Raw genomic sequence first — 15,453 nt, 5'->3', positions numbered from 1 at the left:
TGAATTTTCCTTTCTTTTATTGTAGTGCAATAGACAGATTAGTTCATGGGAATGTGGGTACTACGTGATGTATTGGATCAAAGCAATCATCCAGGCGGGAATTTATGATAATTGGAAAGAGGTAAACACTTATAACTAATGCACGAGTTCTACGATTTTAGGTACGCCACTACATAATAACATTTTTTTGTTTTAGGTTTTCAATGATCCATCACCAATATTGAAAGAGACCATTGCCGAAATAACACATGAATGGGCAAGTTGTCTTCTACAACTTAGAGATTAGATTTTGATTAGGTGTTGTTTAAGTTTTGATTTTGGTTATGTTTGTACTTAAAAAGTTGAAGTTAGACTTTCTCTAAACTACAAATTTGAAGTTGGACATCTTGTTTATTTTGATTTTGGAACTCTTTATTATGTATTAGACATGAATAATTGGAAATATATATTCTGTTCTGGAAAATTTGTTGTATTTCAGGTTTTGGTTTAATGACTAAACAAATAAAATAAAAAAAAATATAGCAAATTTAAGTCTGTTATGGTCACAACAAACTTAAATTTGTTTACGAAGATCTAAGTCTGTTGGTCAAGAACAGACTTAATATTTAAGTCACAACAGACTTAAATATTAAGTCTGTTGGTCAACAACAGACTTAAAATTTAAGTCACAACAGACTTAAATATTAAAGTCTGTTGGTCAACAACAGAATTTTACGCTGCCGAATCTAAGTTTGTTGTAAAACAGCTTTAAAAAGCCCAAATTAACAGACTTAAAAAGCTTGTTTTGTACTAGTAAAAATATTATGTAAATCTGGAATATAATTACATTTTAAATAAATAAAAAATACCATACTACCGTATACGAAGAATGTACGGTAAAAGCATACGTGTCATCGTCCAGTACGAAATATTGGATCTATTTACTTATAAAAGTACGTACTAAACTATCTACCTATTTATATTTGTAATAACACGTGAAGTTTGTATTATAACATTGTCAAACGAACCTATGTAATAATTTCGATAAATAATCAAAATCGTAATCATATTTAGGCTTTTGTGTACAATTTATGATTAATAAATGGAGATGAAAATTTAAAGTAAAATAAATCTAAGCCTATAATATACAAAAATGTAAAAGTAGGAAAAAGTTAAAAGGAAATTTTTTACTAATAATTGATAGTAAATATGAGATGTTAAATCTATTATAATAGTTTAATTGTGATTCACAGTGTGAAAGAGCCTAAATTACTTATTCCTCTCAAAATCATATAGTAAAATAAATCAAACTATTTTAATCAAACAATGGTACCCAACGTCGTTTCATCTCTCGACGAGTTTATTAGAAGCTTCTTCCAATTCTTTAGTGCAAAAAAAAATTTAAATGACATTGATAAATTGTTGGAAGTTAGAGATAAAATCAAATTATAATATATAAGTGAGGTGCAAACCTCATCTTACAAACTAGTTTTGTGAGGTTGAATTGGACTTACAAATTCACTTTCTAATATAGTAACATAGCCTATCCTAACATTTTTTTTACAAAACATTAAATAAACATTAAGCACAGAAAAGAAACGATAACACTAAAATAATATTCTTTGAAATTCTAAATGATTACTTTTATTGAAAAAAATTGTTGGATCAATGAGGTTAAATTTTCTATAACTTACTAAATTAAAAGTTATAACCAAATTGGATTTGGCTTAATATTAAATGAAGAATATAAAGCTAAATATATCAATAGAAGTGACAAAAAAAATCAACATACATATATTTTTAACTGAATTAAAAATTAAATGTGCATAATAATTATGAACTTATTTGTAGAAACTTGAGATTAGCATAAGAATATTAGATTTTATCACTAATATACAGGATCTTAATCTTAATAAATTTTGGGTTCTTTTATTCAATGTTGAACTATGTCATGGTAAAAAGAATTGACACATTGACAACTCTCTTTATAATATTTAGTTTATTAGAGTGGTATTTTGAGTGTTTATTGATTTAGATAAACTTAATGAATGAAGACAAGTTATACAAGTGAGAACTAAAGCATTAAAATGTCATCACTGGTATACTTGGGACACAAAAATGTAAATTAATCTTTTTTTGTTATTAATATTACAAAAGAAAAAAAAAATATTAAATAGAAATCAATTTAAAAAGAAGAAGTAATTAGATATTATATGGATTAAGTTATATATTATTATATAAATGAAAAATTATTATATTTAAAATATTTTTTATTATGAATAAAAATTATAATTGATTTGGGAATTAAAATCTAAATTGATGTTTTATCAAGATTTTAGTTATTTATTATTATTAATTATAATTTTTTTTAGTTAAAAATTATTGGTATCTAAAATAATTTTAATAAAAAGTTATAATTAGTATGTGAATTAGATTTTAAATTAGTTTCTTAGTTACCAAAATTGTATCTACTTAATAATCTCTAGTTATATTAGAGAATAATTATTAGAATTGGGAATGGAGGTTAGATTGGAATTTTGGATTCAACTTAACCAATATAGTATAACCAAAATTTAATATTTTAAAATTATATACAATTATGGAGTTAATCGAATTCAGATTATTCAAATTGAAAATTAATTTGATCGAGTTTTTTGGATTATGGATTTATATTAAATTAAATTTTTGAATTATTTTTTTATTTTAAATATATAACATAAATATAGTGAATATTTAACTAAAAATTAACATATATAATTTTAATAATTATTATTATAACCAACTATGAATTTATAGAACTTATTATTCAATTTTAACAAAGATAAACTTTAAAAAAAATTAAATATATTTACGAATTTATAAATATTAAATATAAATTCAGACTGAGTTGGATATCTATATAATTTTAACTCTTTACTCAAATTCAAACGCAATTATTTGTTTTACACAAATTTATTTATTCAACATTATTCATTTATCTAATTCAACGTGTCCGTAAATTTACTTTGAATTTATTCGAGCTCGATAGGATATTAATTTTTTTTTCTCACCTTACTAATTATAATTAGTTAATATTTAATAATTTTTTTTAATATAAGTAATCGATATCAGCCAATTACAATAAAATACAATATTAGCATGTTCAATTATATTTATGAATCAATTTTGGGACCGTATAATTTTTTCTTAAAATATAATTTTACGCTTACAAGGGATTTTGTAAGAAAATAGTGTTTATAACTTCTCGATAAAATTGAAAGGGTGATGTAACATTCTAAAACTATAGTTTTAAATTATACATAATGTACTTACATTTATAATATAGGGCAGTTATAGGGAGAAATAAAGTTAATTTACAGTTATCCTAAAATAACCATAAATTGATATTTTACAAAAAAACTTACATTGACGCTAAAATACAAGTACAAACCGAACAATCATACAAGCAATGTATAAACCGAACGATCCTACATTATTACAAGAGAAAGACAAGACCGAACGGTCTTATTCTTAACTTAAACTACCTTCTTCTTCCAGCTCCTACTTGAGCATACCTTCAACACCCTCTACACACACCCACAGGGTGATAATTGTAGTGACAAGGACGACCGAGATGGACAACATGACAAGACAGGAAATAAGGGTAAGCTAGTGTAATTTAATTAACTATGCAAACATACAATCTAGACAAGCATATCAACATATCATACATATTCAAAGAACATAGGTTGTCCGAACTATATGAATATGAGCTATGGTCATTCTTGCCTATGGAAAGGTAAACCGGAACACCACACGAATACCATAGGCTGGAAAACCGCAAGTCGTCACCCTTCATCCCTCATTGTAGCTGGAAACCCACAAACTACACATGAGTTTAATCCGTTAGCTGGAACCCCAAACTAACGCAACCAGACCTCCTGCTATTCTCACCACATGCGCCACCATTCTCTACTTGAGACTCGGTGATCATTGGAATGTCATGAAGAACGCCAATACAAAGTTGACCCTATTCATACTTTACCATTCAAAAACCAACCATGAGACATTTCGCCTTAGAATTTTCTTCAATATCCATCTTACAATTATCCTTTCGTACTTTCACATCTCATTAGAATTATCACAACATACTTTTATACCATCATACTTCATCATTCATAACATCTTTAAGTAAAGTCATACAAATAGTAAAATCACTCCCACCTTTGAACAAGACTGAGAAGAAGAGATTACAGAATCTTTATACAATACCGAACGGGAGAAGACTCCCTATATATGAATATGACCGAACAGTCATTTAAAATTAAGATTCACACATGAGTCGAGAACTTGGACCTTAGACCGAACACTTCTTGACTTAGGTCGAACTCCATGAACTTGGCCGAACACTTATTGGCTTAGGCCAAACACTATGAGCTTAAGCCAAACACTATTGGCTTAGGCCGAACGCCATTAGAACCGAATACAACCGCAAGACTGATTACTACGAAGAGAACGAGTGCCAGTACAAAATCGAACACTCTTTAAGAAATAGAGTGCTAGTACAAGGTCGAACACTCTTTAAGAGACCGAGTGTCAGTACATGACCGAGTACTACCAAGACCAAGTGCTAGTCCATGACCGAGCACCATCAATACAGTACAGGACCTAGTACTATCAAGATAGTACATGACCAAGTACTATCAAGGTAATACATGACCGAGAACTATATTCAATTGAATAATGGAAAAGGACCGATCGATCATTAACTGAGATTCCATAATAGCAGAATTCAGTTAAAACCGAGCACCCAAACAGGCCGAACGGTCAATGAAAGACCTTCAGCGAACTACATGATTCTGCAGAGCGACTGCAAAATTATGATCAACACCAACCTTACCAAATTTTACTACACTCTTCCAACTTCTAATCCTCCAAACTTATTACACATAATCTTATACACTTCCCTAAGATCCTCTATACATTCCTTACCTTAATTAAAGAGTTTCACTCACATATTTGAGAGTCAATTTTGCAGAATCATGAACTCAATGACCGAGAACCAGATTTACTAATTTTGGTATATTTCTGAATGGCTTAAGGATTCTAACACTTTTCTAAATGACTTTTCCAGATTTCCTAAACAAACTCAACCTAAACCGAACAGAAATCCCCCATTTTCACTATCACACTTCCTTCCAATTTCACTCGACCACTAACCTAGAATCATGCAAAAACACAATTATCATACACACAGCATCAATATTCCTACCAACATTACCGAACAACAAATCATTCAATTTCATATACATGCAACATCATCAATCATATATTCATACATCAAAACAAATTAATTAAATTAGCTAGCTTCCCTTACCTTATAACAGAACAGCTACTCACTAAATCAGTAGAATGTGTTTCCCAAACTACAACCTTTTCTAGAATGCCTATAACCCACCAAAAAAGAAAGAGAAACCAAAACATAATCAGAATTCTTGTGGAAATGAAGGGGATGAACACATGCAACTAGAATTTTGGCTTGTATGTGCCCGGAGGCAGACTTCTCATGAAGAAGATGAACTTACCAACTCAATTTTGATCGGTGCAATTGAAAACTCATTGCACTAGGAATGCTCAGGCAAGGTCTGATAAATGATCGGAAGAGACAAAGGGTGAGAATTCTTAGAGAGAAGATGAAGGTTCTAGAGAGAATGAGGAGAAATGTAGTTTTAAAAAATTGGAGAAGAAAGTTGCATGCAGAGGAGTGACACCAGTTTTGAAAATCTCATCTTAAATACGACCGTCAAAAACCTATCAATCCACTCCCATGTTGCCACTTGTCTTCCACTTTTTGAGTCTCACATTCTCTACCTTGACTCATAGATCCCACTTAGCTGGGAATTTATGGATCGTGACAATGGAGGGGCGAATGTGCTCGAGAATATAGGTATCTACTGTAATCTATTATAAATATAAAAAAAAAGAAAAGAAATTTGTATAGAAATTACCTTATATATTTTTTTATAAGTGTCTTAATTATTAGTTTTTAAGTTATTTGATATTTTAATTTTTTTCTCTCATATATGTTTCTATGTAATTTATATTTTAACACATGATTTATGTTTAAAGTATTAATTATGTTTTTCTTAAAGTATTATTTTTTTTTTATAATTATTTGATCATTTAAGATAATATATTTTACTTTTATTTTATAAAATGATATTATTTAAATAGATGATTTCTTCCTTCTGTACATTTCATTACTTAATCATTTAATAAATTAAAATTAAAAAATGTGTTTAATTTTATTTTGTAAGTTTTATTAATTAATAATAATAATAATAATAATAATAATAATAATTTTATGTTAAAAATTATCAACAATAAAAAATATCTACTATGAACATAATATAAGTATTGTTATTATTAATATTCTTTATCTATTAATATGTAAAATTTTAATTAATATTATCTAATAAATAATTACACTAACCATTGCGTATAAAAATTATATTAAATATTTTATATTTTTGCAGGTAATTTATTCTTTGCATTTATACAAAGTCTATTATTTATATATTTTATAAATATATTGACTTTTTAAATTTATAAATAATTTTTTCACATTGATTTTATTCAAAACAAAATTATAAACTTAAAATTATTTATTATTTATTTTTTAACCTTTAAATTTATCTTAATGAACATACAAACAAACAGGTAAACACAAATTTAAAACTAGTTTAGATAAAAAAAACAACACAACTTAAAAATGGAATGAGTGTTAGAAGTAAATTGTAGGCGTATAGATAGAAATAGCTACTATAAATGAAATGTTTCAGGCTTGGTACACATATTGGGCCATTATCGGATTTCACTCAAAATTCGTACACACTACTTAAATTTGATATTACATATTAGTTTTTTTTTTTTAATAAACTCCTTCTAAAGGTCTGTTTTTTTTAGACATTTTGCTAAAGCCCTTAAAATAAAATAAACCATGGGAACTTTTCTTAAGGATTAATAATAATAATAATAATAATAATAATAATAATAATTAGGATAAACTTTATGCATTCATAAACAATTTTTTATCATTCTTTTGCATTCTAAAATAATACTTTTTTTCCAAAATAAAAAGGAAACGATAAATTCTTCTTTAATTACCCAAAAATCATGTGATTTTGTTCGTTTTCTGACTTTTATTCAAACACGAAAATAAACATATTCCAATTTTCATATTCGATTCAACTAGAAAAAAAAAATCATATGATTTAGTATGTCTCATGAACTACAATTTTTTTTTAAAATATATGGAAAAGTTTTATTGTTTTAAACGAGTCAATGAAAGGCGCGTGTTTGGAAGCACACGCAGGCTTTTGAAGTATCCAAACATAATTGTTAACATCCCTATGTGGTTTAATTAAGATTATCGTTTTATCTATCATATTCATTTACGTTCTCTAATGTGCTTTCTTTGTTATTAAAAACAAGGTTGAATTCTGGCACAATATCATAATGATTTTAAAACAATTTCATTGACATTCATCCTTTGGACCCAAGTTAAAGTCAAATTAAAAGTTTCTTGGAAGCTAGCTAGCACTACTTATTTCATTTCACATGTGATTACAAGTTGATTACTTCTATTCATTGAAAACTTCAAAAAGGTAAAATATACATACGAGGTTTGGTTAGAAATCAGGATGCCAAACATATCTATATCACCACCAAATTTAATTACAATATTCATACACTAGGATTAATTGTACTCAACTTCCTGTAACATTACCAATTCAAATTTTACTCTCTTTATTCTTTTGTTTTTCTCTAGGACAAAAATGTTTTGAAAAAGTATAAAATGTTTTGATTAAAAAAAAAAAAAAAACCAAAGTCTTTCAAAACCTATGATATTTAAAAAAAAAAAAATCACTAGACTTTGATTCTAAAATAACTAAAGCATATATTAGTATATGTCTCAATTATTTAAATAATCAAAACGTATATTAGTATAAACCTCAAATATTTAAAGAAATAAAATTTATATAATTTTATCAAATCTCGCATGATAGGAAATTAGGACCGTTTCAGCAAAGTGCAGATGACCATGTCGTTTCTAAAAGTGTTCCTGTATGTGACCCCACAAATCTATCTGATGGAGGGTACTACTTTGACTGAAGGAGTATAAGACCTTTAAATTTTTTTATCACTATTTTCTGATGCAGAGTAGTTACTAATTTCTAATTACTGTTCTTTTCTTACTAAATCGATCATCTAGAAGCCTAATCACTAAGTCCTACCTAATTAGGTGACTCTTAAACTATAATGTAAATCGAAATTCCATTACACCATTCAGAAGTTTTTATTACATAATTTTATCTCAATGAGTATAGTAGAATTGAACTTTTGTTATTATATTAATTACAAATTATATATATATATATATATATATATATATATATATATATATTTGTTAATTTACGTAAGGGGTATTTTAGTTGGTACTTTTTAGCAAAGTGTTTCAAGTTTTAGGTTACAAAGATGTTTCAATTAAAAAAGAAAGGTTTAAACTTCTTTTTGGTCACTAAGTTATAAGCGGATGGTCAGTTTAGTCCCCGTTTTTAAAAATGTAAATCTTTGGTTCCTAAGTTATAAAAAATGTATCAAATGAGTCCTTTTTTGACTTGAAATACTGTTTTTGGTTTTTTCTTAACAACTGCTACATCTTTATATTGCTCTGATTTGGTCTTAATAATAACAGCACTTTAGATTGTTCTTTGTACTTTGACCATGAACATCAAAAAAGGACTCATTTGATACATTTTTTATAATTTAGGAACCAAAGGTTTACATTTTTAAAAGCGGGGACTAAACTGAACATCCGCTCATAACTTAGGGACCAAAAAGAGGTTTAAACCAAAAAGAAAACCAACTTTAAATCCAAGAGTATTTTAATAATTTTAAAATTTAATTTAAAATAAAAAAATAAAAGGTAGTTATTAAAAATACTGATTGGTACGAGAGAAGTTATTAGTTTTTATTTTATATTTTTTAAAAGGTAGTTGTTTTTTAAAATAAAAAATAAAATAAAAGGTAGTTGTTTTTTTAATCCAGACGGGTTTTATAAACCCAGACGAAATCTATAAACCCAGACGGGTTCTATAAACCCTAAACCCTAGGTAGTTGTTTTTTAACCCAGACGAGTTTTATAAACCCAGACGGGTTCTATAAATCCAAACAGGTTCTATGAACCAAGACGGGTTCTATAAACTATAAACCCTAAACCATTATATTATTTAAAAGGTAGTTGTTTTTTAAAATAAAAAATAAAATAAAAGGTAGTTGTTTTTTTAAATTAAAAATAAAATAAAATCTAATAACTTCTCTTATGGATTTTCAATAACTACCTTTTATTTTTTTTTATTAAAAATTAAATTTTAAAATTATTAAAATACTCTTGGATTTAAAGTTAGTTTTAACATTTTTGTAACCTAAAATTTGGTACACTTTGTTAAAATGTACTAACTAAAAATCCCCTTACGTAAATTAATAAACCCATATATATATATATATATATATATATATATATTTAGGATTTAGGGTTTAATATATATATTTAAACTTAAATCTTTAAATAATAAGTTTTAGTATACTTTTAACTTATAAGATGTTGAATTTATTTGTTTTTATATATATATATATAAGTCTACGTTGAATATAAAAACAAATAAATTCAACATCTTATAAGTTAAAAGTATACTAAAACTTATTATTTAAAGATTTAAGTTTATTTGAGTTGAGATTAAATTAGTCTTATACGGGTATAAATAAATTACTGTGCATATTTAAGTAATAATACTACATTGTCATGGTTTTATATTTATTTTATGAGAATTTATCCTCTAGCTAGCATCAAATTAATGATAACAAAAGTTGACATGTTAAAACTTGATCCTTTTTGATAGACAATAATCAAATGGACCGATATTGAACATTTATGAAAATTAAACAAGAATTCAACGTCAGCTTTCATGCATATATAAGAGTTTATCTTCCTTTTTAGTAACGAAATAACTTCATCAGTTGATTGAGTTGTTGCTTTCAACAAAAGATGGTTATAAAAACGCTTTCATACACTTTGATTAGATCTCCTCTTCACCAAGTTATAATCAATCAATTAAAAAACATGCATCCTTGCCTATTACGCCAAGTATACCAAAATTCTTTTAAAAACTGTTTTTCTAAAATATATTTTTTGTTAAATAATTAATAGCTATATATTGGTGAATTGAGGCAAAAGAAAAATCAAGTCCCCATAAAAAGACTGCGACCTAAGGCAAAAAATTAATTTAGGGTTTTATGATTATCAAAGATATTGGTGAAGGTATTTAATTTAATTAAGAAATTTGAAGAAAGTCATAGGCAAAACGTGTAGACTAGTGAGTAGTATTATTAGATGTATATATATTCATAATAAATGCAAAGTCAAGCAGGAATGCTATTTCAACTTTAAAGTAAAGCCGTCAAAAGAAGACTTTTCTGAGAGTCATAAGGGTTCCTAAAGGGCTGCCAAACACACGTTGCTTGTTCAAATGATTAGATTTGGATTTCTTGAAGCAAAAAGGGACAACACAATACCTAGTATCACAATATATCATGTTTAATCATTACATTTCCTTTTATAGTACATATTATTTCTACATTTACTTCTAATTTCATTTTAAAGTTCAATTATTTATATGGATTTCCAGATCAAACATATTATATATGTTTTAATGGATATTTAGTTCCTTTGAATTGCTGTTGTTCAATTGTATAATCAAACTAATAACCATTGAATTCAATTTAAGCTTATATTAAATATATTTTTAAATGCTAAACGTAATATTTTAGAGTTAGCAATTTAAGGCATTGATTCCATGTTTAATGATCTATCACAAATAAAGAAAGTAAATAAATTAATATTTTTAATGTTGTGTAATATTGTTAGTAAAAGTAATACAAATTATAAAGATTATGATTAAAATTTACAAATTAATATAAATGATTAAATCGTATATCTTACAAGACGAAAATTAATTATATTTGAGAAAATAATTGTGGTGTGAAATACATACTTTTAATTTATTTTAAAAGTAATTTAAATTAAATTAAAAAGAAATGGTTGTAAACACTTTTTACAAGAAACAAAAAAAAAATCACTAATTTTAACTATTTCTCAAGTGTTTCAATTTTTCTAGAGATATTATACCGATTACCAAACTAATTCCGAAATGTTCTAATTTTGAGTTGATAACCCTATTAACAAATCAGTTTTTCGTTAAATCAGTTAAACTGGCATTCGTTGATTAAATCAGTTTGATATCATTTTATACCTTAAATTTGGTCCACTTAAGTAATGTGAGTTCAATTTCATGAATCTCAATCTTCGAGTAAAAATTCAATTGTTCAAAATATGTTTAAACTTATTTTAACATGTGTTAATGTTTTTAATGCAAGTATTAAAATCTAATAAAAAAAGTAATTTTTTATCAACAAAATACTAAATTATGATTAATTCGATGTACAACGTACCAATTCCTGTACACAATCACAAAGGGAAATGGAATCCAACTAATATAAAAGGTTATAAATTATCTACTTATAAACTCTAATTAAATAAGGACATAATGAAGTGGTTCACCTTAAAAGAAAAAATTCTAATTATATATGACCGTGAATGGTCTCTAATGGTTAGGAAAAATAAGATTTGGCTTCAACCCAGCAATCCTTTGTTTTGGGCGTGAAGAAGCTTTCTTGTTAATACTATTGTGTCACTCTAATTTCAAATTTGAGCCTAATGGTTGATTTATGTGTTCAAATGTTTTTGAAGGGATTGTTGAAATATATGGGGCCAATGAAGACGTATAGAAAATAAATGCAAATAAATATATATAACATTTTATGTTGTCCTCCTATTTAATTATAGATGAGAGTTATATTGTGTTGACGTTGGCTTACCGTATTTGATTATTGGATAAAAATAATAAATTGTGTTCAACTTTAATTATTATTGAGTCCTTAGGATTTTTTATTTTCCCTTTTTTTTTTTAATTAGGGATGGTTTTGTTTCCAAAATTTATTGAAGATAAGTTTCATTTTTGTAATAGGTGCTAGTACATTATAAAAAAATAATATGTTTCTTAAATGTTTGTTTCACTGTTTTCTTCTTTACATTTTTTTTCTATCTCATCATGGTAAGTAACATTCAAGTCGTGAACGTCGACCTTTATGTTTGGAGTCATAAAGATATTATATTCATTATGGTATATCAAAATAGGTCTATATCATGTTCTGCTTCCATTGTCATCTTAGTCCTTTATCTACTTATTTTTGAAGATTACGTACTAAAATATGGTAGTCAACATTGACATCAATCAAACAAATTCAAACAACACGATTTAGACACATAACATGACTCAATCTCCCATCCCCATGAGTCCTTACTACTTACATCCAGGAGAAAATTTAGGTTTAATTCTAGTTTTGCTTTCTTTAAATGAAACTAACTACACTTCTTGGAGCAAAAAGCATGAAGCATTCCCTTTTGTCCAAAAGCAAGTTGAAGTTATTGATAGGAGCATCAAGACTCTTATGCATATAGACCCTCTCTATGAATTGTGAGAAAGATGCAACGTCATGATAATCTTATAGGTTTTCATATCTTTATCCCCTTAAATTGGTGAAAATGTCATGTATATTGACCTAGCTAAATATCTTTTAGATTATTTTAGGAAAAGATTCTTTAAAAGTGACTACTTTTATGTTTCAGATCTTCCACAGGAGGTACATTCCATTCAACAAGAGGAAAAAAACATTACACAATTTTTCATTGTTTACAAACATTACACAATTTTTCATTGATTTAAAAATATTATGGAAAGAATTAGAATTTTTAAGGCCTACACCGAGTTTCATTTATGGTAAACCTTGTGAATGTGATTTATCCAGAACCTTTAGAAAATATAGGAACCAGAGCATGCCATTTTCTTTTTAAAGGGTCTAAATGAAACCTATAATAATGTAACAACTTAAATCCTTTTAATAGAACCTCTACCCAACATAAATAAGTTTTTTTCCTTGATCATACAACAAGAATGACAAACTAACAGTTTTGGAAATCTAAGTGCTAAAAGAAAAAATTTTCTTAACAGCATAAAAAAGAATTATAAGTAGCAAGAACAAGCTTCTTGGAAAGCTTAAGGAAGAGTGAATGGTTCGCGTATTCAAGGAAGTGGAAAAGGAAGAAATCCAAACAAATGTAAGCAATGTTCTTACTACCACAAGATGAATCACATTGTGGACGAGTGCTACTCCAAGCATGGGTATTCATCAAGGTACAAACAGAATGATGATTACCAATGGTCAAGAAATAAGTAATCAACAATGGAGACCAAGGCAAAGACAATCAATAGATGTGCAATTTCAATGTCAAAGATGATATCTTAGAGCATGACAAACAAGTCATTAAGAAAGAGACCACTACTCTCACTTCTGAACAAATGAAAAGGCTTCTGAAACTTCCTAAAGAGTCTGATGATTCAAAACACAATGTTAGCCACGTTCAAAGAAGCAATAATAATGTTTTTACTGTTAACACCCAACAAGGTAAATTATGAATTTTTGACACAATGACCACTGATCACATTACCCACAATAAAGAAAATTTTATCATTCTCTATAAAATAAAATTGATGAATGTTAAATTTCCTAATAATTCTTGTGTCATTGCCTTTTTTACTAGAATTATTCAATTTTCTGAAAAACTCATTATTTTTAATGTTTTATATATCCTTAAATTTTCTTTTAACCTAATTTCTATTCAAACTTTAATTAAAGATTTGAATTGTAAAATAATATTTCCCACTGAGTGTTGTTAGATACACGACACTATTACATCCAAGATTATCAAGCGTGCTAGTTTCACTAAAGACCTATAATATCTCGATGATCTTCCTTTTATCGTTAGCAAAAAAGTTATGCTAAGATTGTCCTACATTGTTCTAAACATGACATACACAGATGACATTGTAGATTAGGACACCCTACTGATTGGGTTATTAAACAAATTTGAAGAATTTTTCCTTACTTTCACTCTGACTATATTGATGTTTGTCATTATTCAAAACAATACAAGTTTTATTTTTTGCAAAGTGATAGTTATTCTTTGATTATTTTGATATGATACATGTTGATATCACTAGTGCAAAAATGTTGTTTAACATCACCCAGAAGACGTCGGTTTGCGGGTAACCCGACGTATATGAGTGGACGGTGGCATTATCGTAAATAGCTTGGTAAACTAGACGTCGGTTTTGAGGTAAGGCGACGTCTATGATAATGTAGACGTCCCCACTACCACAAACCGACGTCTAATGGCCTGAGGTAAGTGAGAAGACAGTCCAGTGACGTCGGTGTTAAGAGGGGTCGACGTCTACTGGGCTGCAATTAATGCTCTTCACCTAATTCCCAGGCGCTTAGACGTCACGTAGTCAAAAGGCGACGTCTAAGGCCTGTCTGGAAGGCGGGAAGACAAAAAATTCTTCAATTTAGACGTCGGTGTTGAGGGGAAGCGACATCTATGTGCCTGTAATTAATTATGTCCACCAAACTCGAGGGCCTTAAACGTCGGCTAGATGAGCACCGACGTCTACGTTACTATAGACGTCGGCGCCCCATCACAACAGTCGTGAACATCCCTGACAGGAAATCAAACGTCAATCCGTTCAACTCCTAGACATCAGCTCCCCTCGAAACCGACGTCTAATGGGTATTCAAAAAGTCAGTTTAAATGTTAACTTGGACGTCATATTAGTGGGATAACCAACGTCTATGTGACTATAGACGTCGGTTTCTGGAGCAACTGACGTCCAATTTCATTTTAAATAAACCGCAAACTCTCCGTGACATTCAATTTTTGATATCGTCTTTCTCTTCTCCTTTTTCTCTTGCGGCACCTCTTCTTTTTCTCGCTTGCGGCACCTCTTCTTTTTCTCTCTTGTGGCATTCCATTATTGTTTCTAATATCTTTATCGTCTTCCTCCTCTCCTTTTTCTCTCTTGCGGCATTGCATCCTAGGTGCGTGTTTTTTTTTATGCTTACCGTTTAAACTTTGTTTAGTTTAGTCTTTCATCGATTATCTTCTGGTTCAACTGATTAAAATTTGCTTTCTTTGTGCTGTGTTTTAGTGCAGTTTTGTTCCTTTCTTGGGGTAACGTAATAACACATTCTCCATTTGCTAGTTGCCTCCCAGAAAAAGCAGCGTCTTGTGAATTTCTTTTGGTCGTTTCAACCCAAAAACGACCCTGGGTCGTTTCGTAGTTATCGTTTCACCGTGATTTTTCCCTCTTGCGGATGAAAATGAAACTAAGTAACAATCCAGGTTTAGTTTTGGGTTGAAATGCCATAAGAAATTCAAAAGACGCAAGCTTTTTTTTAGGGGAAACTATCAAAAGGAGA

This window comes from Vigna radiata, unplaced genomic scaffold (genome assembly GCF_000741045.1).
Source record: "Vigna radiata var. radiata cultivar VC1973A unplaced genomic scaffold, Vradiata_ver6 scaffold_183, whole genome shotgun sequence".
Classification (NCBI taxonomy): Eukaryota; Viridiplantae; Streptophyta; class Magnoliopsida; order Fabales; family Fabaceae; genus Vigna; species Vigna radiata.
Note: the sequence above shows the minus strand (reverse complement) of the source record.